This window comes from Jaculus jaculus, chromosome 15, assembly GCF_020740685.1.
Source record: "Jaculus jaculus isolate mJacJac1 chromosome 15, mJacJac1.mat.Y.cur, whole genome shotgun sequence".
NCBI classification, from domain to species: Eukaryota; Metazoa; Chordata; class Mammalia; order Rodentia; family Dipodidae; genus Jaculus; species Jaculus jaculus.
In genome coordinates, this window is record NC_059116.1 from 51231192 (window position 1) to 51244406 (window position 13215).

Below are 13215 nucleotides of genomic sequence, written 5' to 3' on the forward strand. Positions count from 1 at the left end.
TAATGCCCAGATCTTGAGTTGAGGATATTCTTTTTATTATCATTCTTTAGTAGAATGAACCTGTAAGTTTTAGAAAAGGGGCTGGCTCCAGCATTGGGACAGAGAAAGTATAAAATGAGCCTGGAATAACTTGTAGTACCAGAAATAAAGGAAATGTTCAGAAAAGCCAAGAGCACATCACAATGATGCTGGTGTTTGGGGGGTACATCTTGGACAGTTAGAGCAATAAAATCAATGATATCATGTGAGTGTAACTCACAGAACACATTTCTATGAGGTGATATGAGTATAACTATCTGAGTAAAATTTAAAGGGAAAATATTTCAGAATACAATAGTAGAAATGGGCATTCTTTTAATGTGGATGTGTTTAAATTATTTTTTGGTTTATTTTTATTTATTTATTTGAGAGAGACAGACAGAGAAAAAGGCAGAGAGAGAGAGAATGGGCGTGCCAGGGCTTCCAGCCACTGTAGATGAATTCCAGATGTGTGCGCCCCCTTGTGCATCTGGCTAACGTGGGCCCTGGGGAATCGAGCCTTGAACCGAGGTCCTTAGGCTTCACAGGCAAGCGCTTAACCGCTAAGCCATCTCTCCAGCCCTTAATGTGGATGTTTTTAAAATGTCACTATCTTGTGAGTATTGTGGTAGCAATCTTGCAGACAGGAATCACTAGTGGAGGCATAATACAACAAGGATCATGAGAAAAGAAAACTATTTTGACAATTTAAAGTGTTTTCCTTAGGGGTAGTTATTCATTTCAAAGAAAATTAGTGATTTTATTATGGAGAACCCAGGTAGTTCTCACTGTAACCACATGATTGAAGCTAGCAGCAATACAAACACACTTGTTACCACTCCTAATGCTATAATTTGAATCATAAATATTCCCTACAAACTCCTGTACAGAAAGATTGGTCTACAGATTACAGCATTGTTGGTTAGTGATGGAACCTTGGGATGGAGAGTGTGTATGGGAAGGAAGTTGGGCCATTTTTCTTTCCTTCCTAGCTACCATGAAATGAACTGAAATCCACTACCATATGATGCACTGCTTTGCTACAGACCCAAATGCAACCAGGCCAAGAGACCATTTATTGAAACCTCTGACACAGTGAGCCCAAATAAATATTTCTTTGTTATAAACTGATTTTCTAATGTATTCTGTCACACAGATGAAAAGCTGAACAATGTAGTTGAGAAAGATATGCTTTATTACAAATTCCTGTTAATAGCAATATTTCCTCCTGAAGAATGGGAGCTCTGAGGATTCACAAACTCAAACCTGGGAGACCTGAAACCTAAATAATAACATGACCAATCCACAAGGTTATAGGAATAATAGACTGTTGAAGGGCAGACTTTGACCAAGTTTATGTAGTAATTGAAGCATTCCCTCCTGGTAGGGCCAAGGAAGGAAGCTCAGGACACTCAGGTCTGGGGAAATGATTGCAAGTCCCTCCCTAAGGCTGTGTATAGGAGATACAACTGTTTGGGAAGAAAGACTCTGACTGAGTTATCTGCAAGTCATGCATTATGCTCCAGACTCTCCAAACAGCAGAGCTGTCTGCAGGCTGTGAAGTATGCTACAGAGACACAGCTTCTTTGAATCACTGCCTGTGATGGGGTGGGGGGGGGGATGGGGCGAGGGAGAGGGTGGAGGGGTTGGTTGTTGGTGCTCCAGTAAGCAACCTTCACTTTGCTCCAAGTAATCTCCATAAACTCATTTGCTCACTGAAACTGGTTTTGGTCTGTTGTCTATGCCCTATCTGAGATGAATAGACATGTGTTTGCATCATCCTGGAAAAACATTGTCAGTTACAACCTCATACTATTTCAAAAGCATTTTTTTAATTTAACCACAAAAAAATACAAACCTAAACTGAAAGACATAATATGAGATTAATAAAAACATTATAAAATTTAAAAACAAATCCCCATTTTAGTTTTAAAACATTCTATCTGTTGAAATAAAACATTTTTTCCACCTCCTGTAAGAATTAAAACTTGTTGGGCTGGAGAGATGGCTTAGCAGTTAAGCGCTTGCCTGTGAAGCCTAAGGACCCCGGTTCGAGGCTCGGTTCCCCAGGTCCCATGTTAGCCAGATGCACAAGGGGGCGCACGCGTCTGGAGTTCGTATGCAGAGGCTGGAGGCCCTGGCGCGCCCATTCTCTCTCTCTCCCTCTATCTGTCTTTCTCTCTGTGTCTGTCGCTCTCAAATAAATAAATTAAAAAAAAAACTTGTAAATCTGTCACTACTTTTACACATTCATGTTTTTGTGTTTTAGGAGCTAATTTTGAGGCTGTTCTATTCTCTAGAATAATAGAATAATTAATAATAACTAATTGAAGAATACAGTTTTTACAACAGGTGCAATGCTAGCATATAATTTAATTTGAACCCTACAACTAGAATAGGAAATGCTGGTATCATTTAGTGTTGATCAGAATTTTTATTTATTTTTTAGGAGGTGGAGTGATGCTAGGATTGAACCATGGTCCTCTTGCATGTTAAACACATCCTCTACCAGTGAATTACATGAAAGATGGTTTACAAGCTTGAGATAGTTTCAGCTGGATGATAGGGGGTGAGGTCTGGCTAAAATGGATATTCATTTACTCCACCCACATGAGTTTCTCATTCAACATGTCTGTCTGTATGTCTTTCTAATAGGCATGTTATAAGGCTGACAGGGTAGGTATTGGGACCTCATCTTTGGAAAACTTTGGACTAGAGAATGATTTGAAATTGTCTAACTCATTTGTGACTACAATTTCCACTGTTTCCAATGTACATAGTAACATGCAAAGAGTGATAAGAACCCTCATTCCAACAGCATTCTACCCTAATAACCAATCAACAACAACAACAAAAATATTGCAATGCTACAAACTAGTTTCCTGGAAGTCCTGAAGGACCTTTAATGTCCTGGCTCCTTATAACTTAAACATATCTGTGTTAGTTAATTTCTATTGCTATGACAGAACTTCTGATGGAAGTGACTGCAGTAAGAGAGGGTTTATTTTGTCTCATAACTTCAGGAGAAGTAAAATAGCCACCTCTTTTACAGACTAGAGGATATTTATAGGGCGGTGGGGACATTGGAATTCCTTGGGTGCTGGGTAGCTTATCTTGCCGCAGAGCTTGGGCCACTTTTGAGAAGTGATAATCAGACAGGTATTATGGATCATTCCAGAAAAATATTCCAGATAATCAGAATGGATAGTCCTGGTTACTGCTGGAATGTGGTAACAGAGGGTTGCAATGACATGGCAGTCAGGGTCCAAAGATGGGGTCATTGTGGTTCTAACAGGCATGTGACATCTTCTTTGGTTCTCTCTGTGGCTCCCTGTCTACCTCACTATCTAAAAATAAAGCTACCTGGCTAATTACCAATAAAACACAAGTTTATTAGTGTGGAGAATAAAAATACATACTTTTAGTTAGATTATTCTTTTAAAACTTAATGTGCTGGTCAAGCGTCCTTCACCTACCACCTTCTCCCTCTCACCACAATAACATAGGTTAGGGAAACTTTCATCTCGTTCTTTCAAAAACAGTAGAAGCACTTGTTACTATTTGTTAACTAAACAAGAAAAAATGTGGCATTGATAATTCAACTCTGGTTTGGGGCTGAAATCATCACTCCTATCTTTATATCCAAAAAGAAAAAATGAGCACACTGAAATCAATGACTTTTAGTAAAGCTATTGGAGAATTGAAGTGGTGTGGGGGGGAGGGGGATAAAGGTATTCTTTTAAAGAATACCACTATATTCTCTAGACTAAGCTGCCAAAAGCAGCTGTTTTTTCGAGACCCCATGATAACTGCAGAAAGGGTAGCCCCTTTACTATAGGTCTCTTTTACCATTTTCTCACCTAAGAGTGGGGAAAACCAGTTAGAACGAGATCTTCAAAAAATTATTTAAGAATTTTGAAATCAGAATGCCAAAGAAAAATAAAAGCCTCTTACCACCTCAAAACACTTTGGATGGGCATAGTTTCAAAATACAGGCTAATAAAACAGAGATTTAATTCAAATATATAGGAAGGTCCCTCATTCATATCTTTCCCCATTAACACAGGGCAGTATAATTAATTAATAAATATTTATTAATAAATAATTTATAATTATTAATAAATAATTAATGCTTACAGATGAGGAAGCTATGAACAGTTCATCAGAGTGGAGAAGTAATTTGCAACAACTAAAGTTAGGAAGGAAAAAGAAGATAACGTTAAAATAATGTGTTTTCTTTATCTTATTCTTTTTTTAAAAATTTTTTTTAAATTAATTTATTTATTTGAGAGCGACAGACACAGAGAGAAAGACAGATAGAGGGAGAGATAGAATGGGCATGCCAGGGCTTCCAGCCTCTGCAAACGAACTCCAGACGCGTGCGCTCCCTTATGCATCTGGCTAACGTGGGACCTGGGGAACCGAGCCTCGAACCGGGGTCCTTAGGCTTCACAGGCAAGCGCTTAACCACTAAGCCATCTCTCCAGCCCTCTTTATCTTATTCTTAGTAAGGTAATTACTATTAAAATAAATAGTAATAACAATGCTTTGAGGTATTATACCCCATAGGTATATGTATGCAATGACAGCTAAGTCATGAATGATGAGAGAAAAATTGGTCAATATTCCATTATATGGTATCTAGATACTGATATTATACATTATGTAGTATAGTGTTACTTGAAGGTAGATAAACATATATATTTAAATATATGTGGAAATATATATTATACACTAGAGTTGGCAGTTAAACTTTTAAGGAACACAAATAGCATATGAATAATGGAAATAAAGACTAAGATAAATATAAAAAGGGCCCCAAAAGAAAATGTAGTAAAAAAAAGAAAATATAATGAATAGAGAACAAAAATCTTTTAGATATTAATTGAACTATAACTTTAGTTACTTTAATGGAAATGTGGAAACAGAAGGCAGAAATTACCTGAGTGAATAACCCCCAACGATTCAACTATATGTCATCTATAAGCAATTCACTTTATAAAAGCTAAGACAGGCTAACATTAAGAGTGATACAAGATACATGATTCACATCAAATAAAGGAAAGGTAATGTATCTTCATTAATTTTCGACAAAGGAGACTTTGTAACAATAATAGGGTCATTACATAATGACTCAGGGGCCAATTCACCAGAAAATATGAAGGTCTATAAGGGAAACATGAAGCTAAAACTGAAAAAAAAAAAAAACGCAATCCACTTTCATTGTTGCATATTTCAGTGCCCCTCTCCATAACTGACAGAGCTGATAAATACCACCAAGGATATTGCTGACTTGAAATTCCATCATTCATCAGCATCTAAGTAGTGTTCATAGAATTCTTCATGCAACAACGTAAAACAGACATGCATCGAAGCTCATAGGGAGCATTTACCAAGAGAGATGACATTCAGGACCAAATATGCACTTCACAAATTTAAATGTAATAAAGTCATGTGAAAGTTATCTTCAGATAATAGAGACTTAAACAGAAGTCAGTAACAACAGAAAGAAAATTTGAACAATCCACGAATTCTAAAGATCAAATACAAATAATGTTTGGGCTAAAGAAATCTTGACCCACATATAAACATATGTAAATATATACATGCATATAAAATATTCATAACCTAATAAAAATATATCTTATCAAAATTTGTGTGATGCAGGAAAAACAGCTTTTAGAGGGAAGCTTCTAGTATTAACTACATCTATTTAAAAAGATTTAAAAGCAGCATTCAAATCTTCCCTCTTAGCAAACTAAGAAAAACATTAAGCCAAATCAAGAAGACAAAAAGCCCTACTACAAAATTGAGCAGGAATGTTCTTATTCAATGTTGTATTAAAAATTCCACATTATGCAACAAGGCAAGAATAGAGATATAAAAGTGTTTTATTCCTGGAGGACATGATTGTCAGTATAAAACATACTAAACAACACACAAACTAAAACTTCTAGAACAAACCAGTGTAGCAAGGTTGAAGAAAACATGTGTAAGATGTAAAAGTCAATCATTTTCCTATATACTAATGAAAACAAAATTTTAAATCTTAAAATACTACTTATATTAGCACCCCCCCAAAGTACCAAATATATATCTTTATATCTTTACAGTTTGGTGAAAGTAATTGAAGAATGTAAATGAAGAGTGACATTCCATTCAGATTGGAAGAGTTAGTATTTTTTAAATGTTAATTATTTCCAAGTTAAACTTTATAGTTTATGCAATATAGTTTATGCAAAGTCCTCAAAATTAGCCAGGCATGGTGGTGCACACTTTTAATCCCTGCACTCAGGAGGCAGAGGTAGGAGGATTACTGTGAGTTCAAGGCCAGCCTGAGTCTAATTCCAGGCCAGCCTGGGTTAGAGCAAGGCCTACCTCAAAAAAACCAAAATCAAAAACAATGAAAATACCTAAAACAGCAACAAAATCCTCAAAATTGATAAAATAATTCTAAATTTATATGGAAAGTTAAGGGAGCTAGGATAAAGAAGAACAAAGTTGGAAGACTTTTTGAATTCCAGGCTTGTTATGGAGAAAGTTGGATAAGGAATAGACACCAATCAGTGGCACCAAGCAGAGGATGAAGTATTATCAAATTATAGTCATCTTCCCTGCCTAAGCTTTCAGTTACCTATAGTTAGCATCTACTTGGGCATTTTAAATGGAAAATTCCAGACAGCATCCCTAACTCGTAAGCTATAAACCATTCTGAGAAGCATGATGAAATTGTGCACTGTCCTGCATGGGACATGAATAGTTCCTTTGTCCCTTGTCCCTATGATGTATAGGCTGGCTGTTATTCCTTTAGTAGCTGCCTCAGTTACCATAGTCACAGTACAGCAGTGTCTGTGTGTAAGTACACCTTAATTTGCTTAATAATGGGCCCATAGCATAGGAATAGGGAGCTGAAGAACCAGGATAAATTCTGAAAGGACAGGTTAACTACAGTTCCATAGTCAGTGATGTGGTGCATAGAGAAAGCACATAGTATTAATAGGGCTCAGACCCTGGGATATCTTGGGATGTAGCCCTATAGAACAGGGGAGACTACTGGAAAGCTGATTTTTGTAAAGGAAGTTCAGTGAGAAAAGGTGGTCTTTTCGAGTCATTATAAAGGAACAGTTGACTATCCTATGCATAGATGTGATCTAGATCTTACATGGGAGATTAAAAGGAACTGTAAATATGATACGGGAGTTGTGGCATGACTTTGAGAGCTCCAGAGCCTTTCTTGGCTCTTGTGTGGCAACAACTCAGGAGCTAAGGTGCTGGACAGTCACAGTCATACAGAACTTCCTTTGAGTCAGTAGCTTGGGAACTTCCTCTGGATTTTTGTCTTAGGAATTCTGATGAATGAAACCCACACACCAAAAGGACAAATTTTAGAAAGGTTATGTTACAGACCATAGAGCTTTGCCCAAAGAAAGGGAGAAGGTTTCTAGAAAATCAGAGAGCCTACCCAGAGACCTAGATTGGGGCCTTTTATGGGATGTGGGCTAAACCTAGCTTCAATGCCAGGTTTCTAACTAGGGATTCAGATTTTTTTTTTTTTTTTTTGAAAATGGACTATCTTCCCAGGAATCTTAATCCTCTTGGAGTGGGAGCTTGGAAGGGTGTAATTATCTTTCTAGGAAAGGAGGCCTTCTTTAGTAATAAGTCATAATGAAAGACCAGACCCCATGGACATTTTTAACTTCTAGCAAAATAGAGGCTGCAAGGACTGCATTAGGCAGAAAGAGTTAAAAAAGAAAATACCACATAATTTATTATAGGCTCAAGAACATTCTTCACTTATACTTTCTTGTGGATTAGAGACCTAAATTTAAAATGTCAAACTACAAAATTTCTAAAAAGAAAGTACAAATATAAGGCTGGAGAAATGGCTTAGCAGTTAAGGCGTTTGCCTCCAAAGTCGAAGGATCCTGATTTGATTCTCCAAGATCCACGTAAGCAAGGTGCATAAGGGTGCATCTGGAATTTGTTTGCACTGGCTGGAGGCCCTGGCATACCCATTCTCATTCTCTCTCTCTCTCCTCCCTTCCTCCCTCCCTCCCTCCCCCTCCCTCTTTCTCCCAAATAAATAAACAAAATATATTTAAGAAAAAGAAAGTACAAATGTAATCTTCAGTCTGGTGATTAGTTTTAGACACAACATCAACAATTCTAAGGCATGGAAGAGAAAAGAATAAGTAGTTAAAGATAAATTGTACTTTAAGATGAAAAAGTTTTGGAATTTAGTACTTCTTCCTGAGTATTCTGCACACAAAAATATAAACTTCACCAAACAGAAGGACTATTACTATAACCTTCCTATTTAGAAAAGAATTATAATGTTGTTTACCCTGTGAATTTGTGTAGAAAATCTCATTGCTCAGGGTAGATATTAAAATTGAAAAAATTACTTCTTGTTCTGTCTCAGGGCTGTTTATTTGAAATTTTAGAAGACTAAATTTTTCTACAAATTATTCAGATACTACTTGGTTTTATTGAGACAGTTTTTCTCATAAAGCCTAGGATGGTCTAAAAATTCACTATTACCCAAGAAACTTTAACTCCTTATTCTCCTGTGTAATGGATTATAGGAGTGTACCAACATGTTTGGCATGTTTCTCATTTTTTTCACCCTTTTCTGCTTGTGTGTGCTGTGTGCATATGCATGTCCCTATGTATGTGTGTGCACTTTTGTGTATAGGTGCACATGCATGTTTGTGCACAGGCCAGAGAACAAATTCCTCAGGTACACAGTGCGCCTCTTTGGTTAAGGCTGTCACTGGACGGGAAATTACCAGATAGCTTACACTGGCTGGCTCGTGTCACAGATATGACTTTTCTGGCTCCCCAGCAATAGAACTGCAGGCATATGCCACAATGACCAGCACTTATGACAGTACCAGTCATCAAACCTAGGTCCTTGCACATATGAGGCAAGTAATTACTGACTGAGCTATCTTCCAAGCCCCAATGTTCCATTTTCTTAAAGCCTAGTTATTTCTCTCTTCCTTGTTTCCTATCATATATCACCTGGAACTCTTTCAAGTGACACTTTAAGTTAGAAGAAATCAAGGTAATAACACAAAACTTTGGTTTTCTTAACTCAAATATGACATACCCTAACTTATACTTATATACACCTATGTAAACTGTAAGGTACATTTAGTGATATTAACTCATTTAATAATCTCAAGGACCAAGCAATATTTATACTTATTTTGAAAATAAGATGACTGTGGGTCTAAGAAGATACAAGTCTAGGTTATACAGTAAGTTGCAATAGGACTATTTCATATGATCCTTTTTCCTTTACAAAGTCATGACTCTAGTCCTCAGATTTTAGACAAATCAGCTGCTGTGCAAAAAATATGAATTATTTTAGTTATATCACACCAGAATAAAGCAAGATTTATTCCATATTTTTCATTTATTACTGTGGCTTAAAATTGAAGACTGCTCTCTGGTAGGATTAATATTTTAAAAATTTAGTACTGGGGAAAATCACTTGGTGGGTAGGAATACTAGCTATATAAGCATGAAGATGTGAGTTCTATTCCCACTACCCATGTAAAAAGTTGGACATGGGGCTGGAGAGATAGCTTAGTGGTTAAGTGCTTGCCTGTGAAGCCTAAGGACCCCGGTTCGAGGCTCAGTTCCCCAGGTCCCACGTTAGCCAGATGCACAAGGGGGCGCACGCGTCTGGAGTTCGTTTGCAGAGGCTGGAAGCCCTGGCGCGCCCATTCTCTCTCTCTCCCCCATCTGTCTTTCTCTCTGTGTCTGTCGCTCTCAAATAAATAAATAAAAATTTATAAAAAAAAAAAAGTGGACATGGATGCCTGTAATCTCAGTCCTGAGGTCATTAGAGATAAGAGGATCGTTAAGGCTTGCTGGTCAACTGGGTTAACTAGAAAAACTGAGTTTAGGTTCAGTGAGAAATTCTGTCTCAAAGAAATAAGACAGGAGCATGATAGAGGACACCAGCTGCCCTCCTCTGATTTCTGCATGTGTGCATATGGAGCATATGAGTCAGCACATGCAAGTGCCCATGCCACATACACAAACATGTGCCATTCATATGACATACACACATGACATTTAGGTTCAAGCTATAAGAGCAAGCTAGTTATAAAATGTGTTATTTGAGCTTATTCTATGGTAGCTTCTCAGCAAGGTACTGGTGATAAGTTGAATAAGGGCTGGAGAAATGGCACAACAGTGAATGGAGTTTGCTTGTAAAGCCTGAGGACCCATATTTGATTCCTTAGTACCCACATAAAGCCAGATGCACAAAGTGGCATCTGAACTTCATTTGCAGCAAATGGCAAGAGGCCCTGGTGTGGACTTCCTCTTTGCATCCCCCCAGTCTCTCTGGTTGCAAGTGAGTAAATAAATAAAACATTTCTAATTTAAACTTAAACTACCAATCCTTAATTTAGGGGGAGTTAGTCTAGCAGAAGAAATGTACTGGTAAACAATGAATTTCATTAAAATATGGAATGTCAGAAATGCATAGCCCAGTGGAAAGATGCATGGTTATTCACAGGTTAACAACATAGTTTTGACTTGATGTGTATATTGTTAAATATATATTGTTGTTTCATTCTTTCTTTAAGTTGTTTTTTTTTATGAGGTAGAGTCTTACACGAACCCAGGAAGTGGTTCTTCTGTTTGCATTTTTGATAAAAATGGAGAATTAGGAACACTATTTTTCTTCAATGGCAGACATCAATAGATTTCACTAATGGAATCATCTCAGCCTGTAGCTCTTAATTTTGGAAAGTAATTATTCATTTAATTCCTTCCATAAAAAATAGGTCTTTTCATAATGATCTGGTTTTTGTTTGTGGAAGCTTTGGTACCATTATTATTATTATTATTTTCAAATAGTGTCTCTCTATAGAACCTAGACTGGTCTGTCACTATGGAGTCTTGGCTGACCTCAAACGAACTAAAACCCTCTTTTCTCAACTTTCTAAGAATGGAATTACAGGTGTGAGCCTTCATGTCCAAGTGAATATTGGTAATTTTTATCTTTTAAGAAGTTAATCCGTTTGAATTAATGTCCTTTCTGAATTTGTAACTCTATGTTTCCATTTTTCTTGATTAATTTGGGTAGAGACATTTAGTGTGTGTTTGGTTGAATTTTCAATGACTCATGTTTTGATTTCATTGATTTTTGTTCTCTACTATTTTTCTATATACAACTCCATTATTTTCTGCTATAACTTTATAATAGGTCTTTTTTTTTCTTCCTTTGGGCTTAATTTTCACGTTTCCTTGGCTTCATAGGGTAGACTAGTGCTTTTATGCATTTTAGTACTATAAATATCCTTTCCTAGCTTTGTTTCTGGTTCATCTTACGAATTTTGATAAGATGTATTTCAATCAGTTCAAAATATTTTAAGACTATTTTGAATCAAGTTTTATTTTAAAATGTTTTGTTTCATTCCATAATGTGAAGATTTTTCAAACTATCTCTCTGTTACTTATTTCTAACTTAGTTCAGATGGTTTGGCAGGATGTTTTGTATAGCTGCATTATTTAAAGTTTTGAATTTTTCTGTATATCCTAGCATGTGGAATGGCTTGAGAAATGACCTATATGAGCCTGAAATGAATGTCTATTTAGCTGCTATTGGAGGGAGTTTCTGTTAATGCCAACCAGGTCACGTTGATTTATGGTATTGCTTAGGACATTTTTACCCTCACTGATTTTCTGTCTGCTTTGTCTATAAATTACTGGAAAAGAAATACTGAGGTCTCTTTTCATAGTGGATTTGTTTATTTATGTTTGCATTTCAATCAGATTTTGCTCGATAATTTTTTTTTAAATTTTTATTAACATTTTCCATGATTACAAAATATATCCCATGGTTATTCCCTCCCTTCCCATACCCACACTTTCCCATTTGAAATTCCATTCTCCATCATATTACCTCCCCATTACAATTGTAATTACATATATACAATATCAACCAATTAAGTATCCTCCTCCCTTCCTTTCTCTACCCTTTATGTCTCCCTTTTAACTTACTGGCCTCTGCTACTAAGTATTTTCATTCTCACGCAGAAGCCCAGTCATCTGTAGCTAGGATCCACATATGAGAGAGAACATGTGGCGCTTGGCTTTCTGGGTCTGGGTTACCTCACTTAGTATAATACTTTCCAGGTCCATCCATTTTTCTGCAAATTTCATAACTTCATTTTTCTTTACCGCTGAGTAGAACTCCATTGTGTCACATCTTCATTATCCACTCATCTGTTGATGGACATCTAGGCTGGTTCCATTTCCCAGCTATTATAAATTGAGCAGCAATAAACATGGTTGAGCACGTACTTCTAAGGAAATGTGATGAGTCTTTTGGATATATGCCTAGGAGTGCTATAGCTGGGTCATATGGTAGATCAATCTCTAGGTGTTTTAGGAACCTCCACACTGTTTTCCACAATGGCTGGACCAGATTGCATTCCCACCAGCAGTGCAGAAGGGTTCCTTTCTTTCCACATCACCACCAACATTTATGATCAATTGTTTTCATGATGGTGGCCAATCTGACAGGAGTGAGATGGAATCTCCATGTAGTTTTAATCTGCATTTCCCTGATGACTAGTGACGTAGAACATTTTTGTAGAAGCTTATATGCCATTCATATTTCTTCCTTTGAGAACTCTCTATTTAGCTCCATAGCCCATTTTTTGATTGGCTTGTTTGATTCCTTATTATTTAACTTTTTGAGTTCTTTGTATATCCTAGATATTAATCCTTTATCAGATATATAGCTGGCGAAGATTTTTTCCCATTCTGTAGGCTGTCTCTTTGCTTTTTTCACTGTGTCCTTTGCGGTGCAAAATCTTTGTAATTTCATTAGGTCCCAGTGATTAATCTGTGGTTTTATTGCCTGAGCAATTGGGGTTGTATTCAGAAAGTCTTTGCCAAGACCAATATGTTGAAGGGTTTTCCCTACTTTTTCCTCTAGCAGTTTCAGAGTTTCCGGTCTGATGTTAAGGTCTTTAATCCATTTGGACTTAATTCTTGTGCATGGCGAGAGAGAAGAATCTATTTTCATCCTTCTGCAGATACATATCCAGTTTTCAAAACACCATTTGCTGAACAGGCTGTCTCTTCTCCAATTACTATTTTTGGCATTTTTATCGAATATCAGGTGGCTATAGCTACTTGGGCTTACATCTGGATCCTCTATTC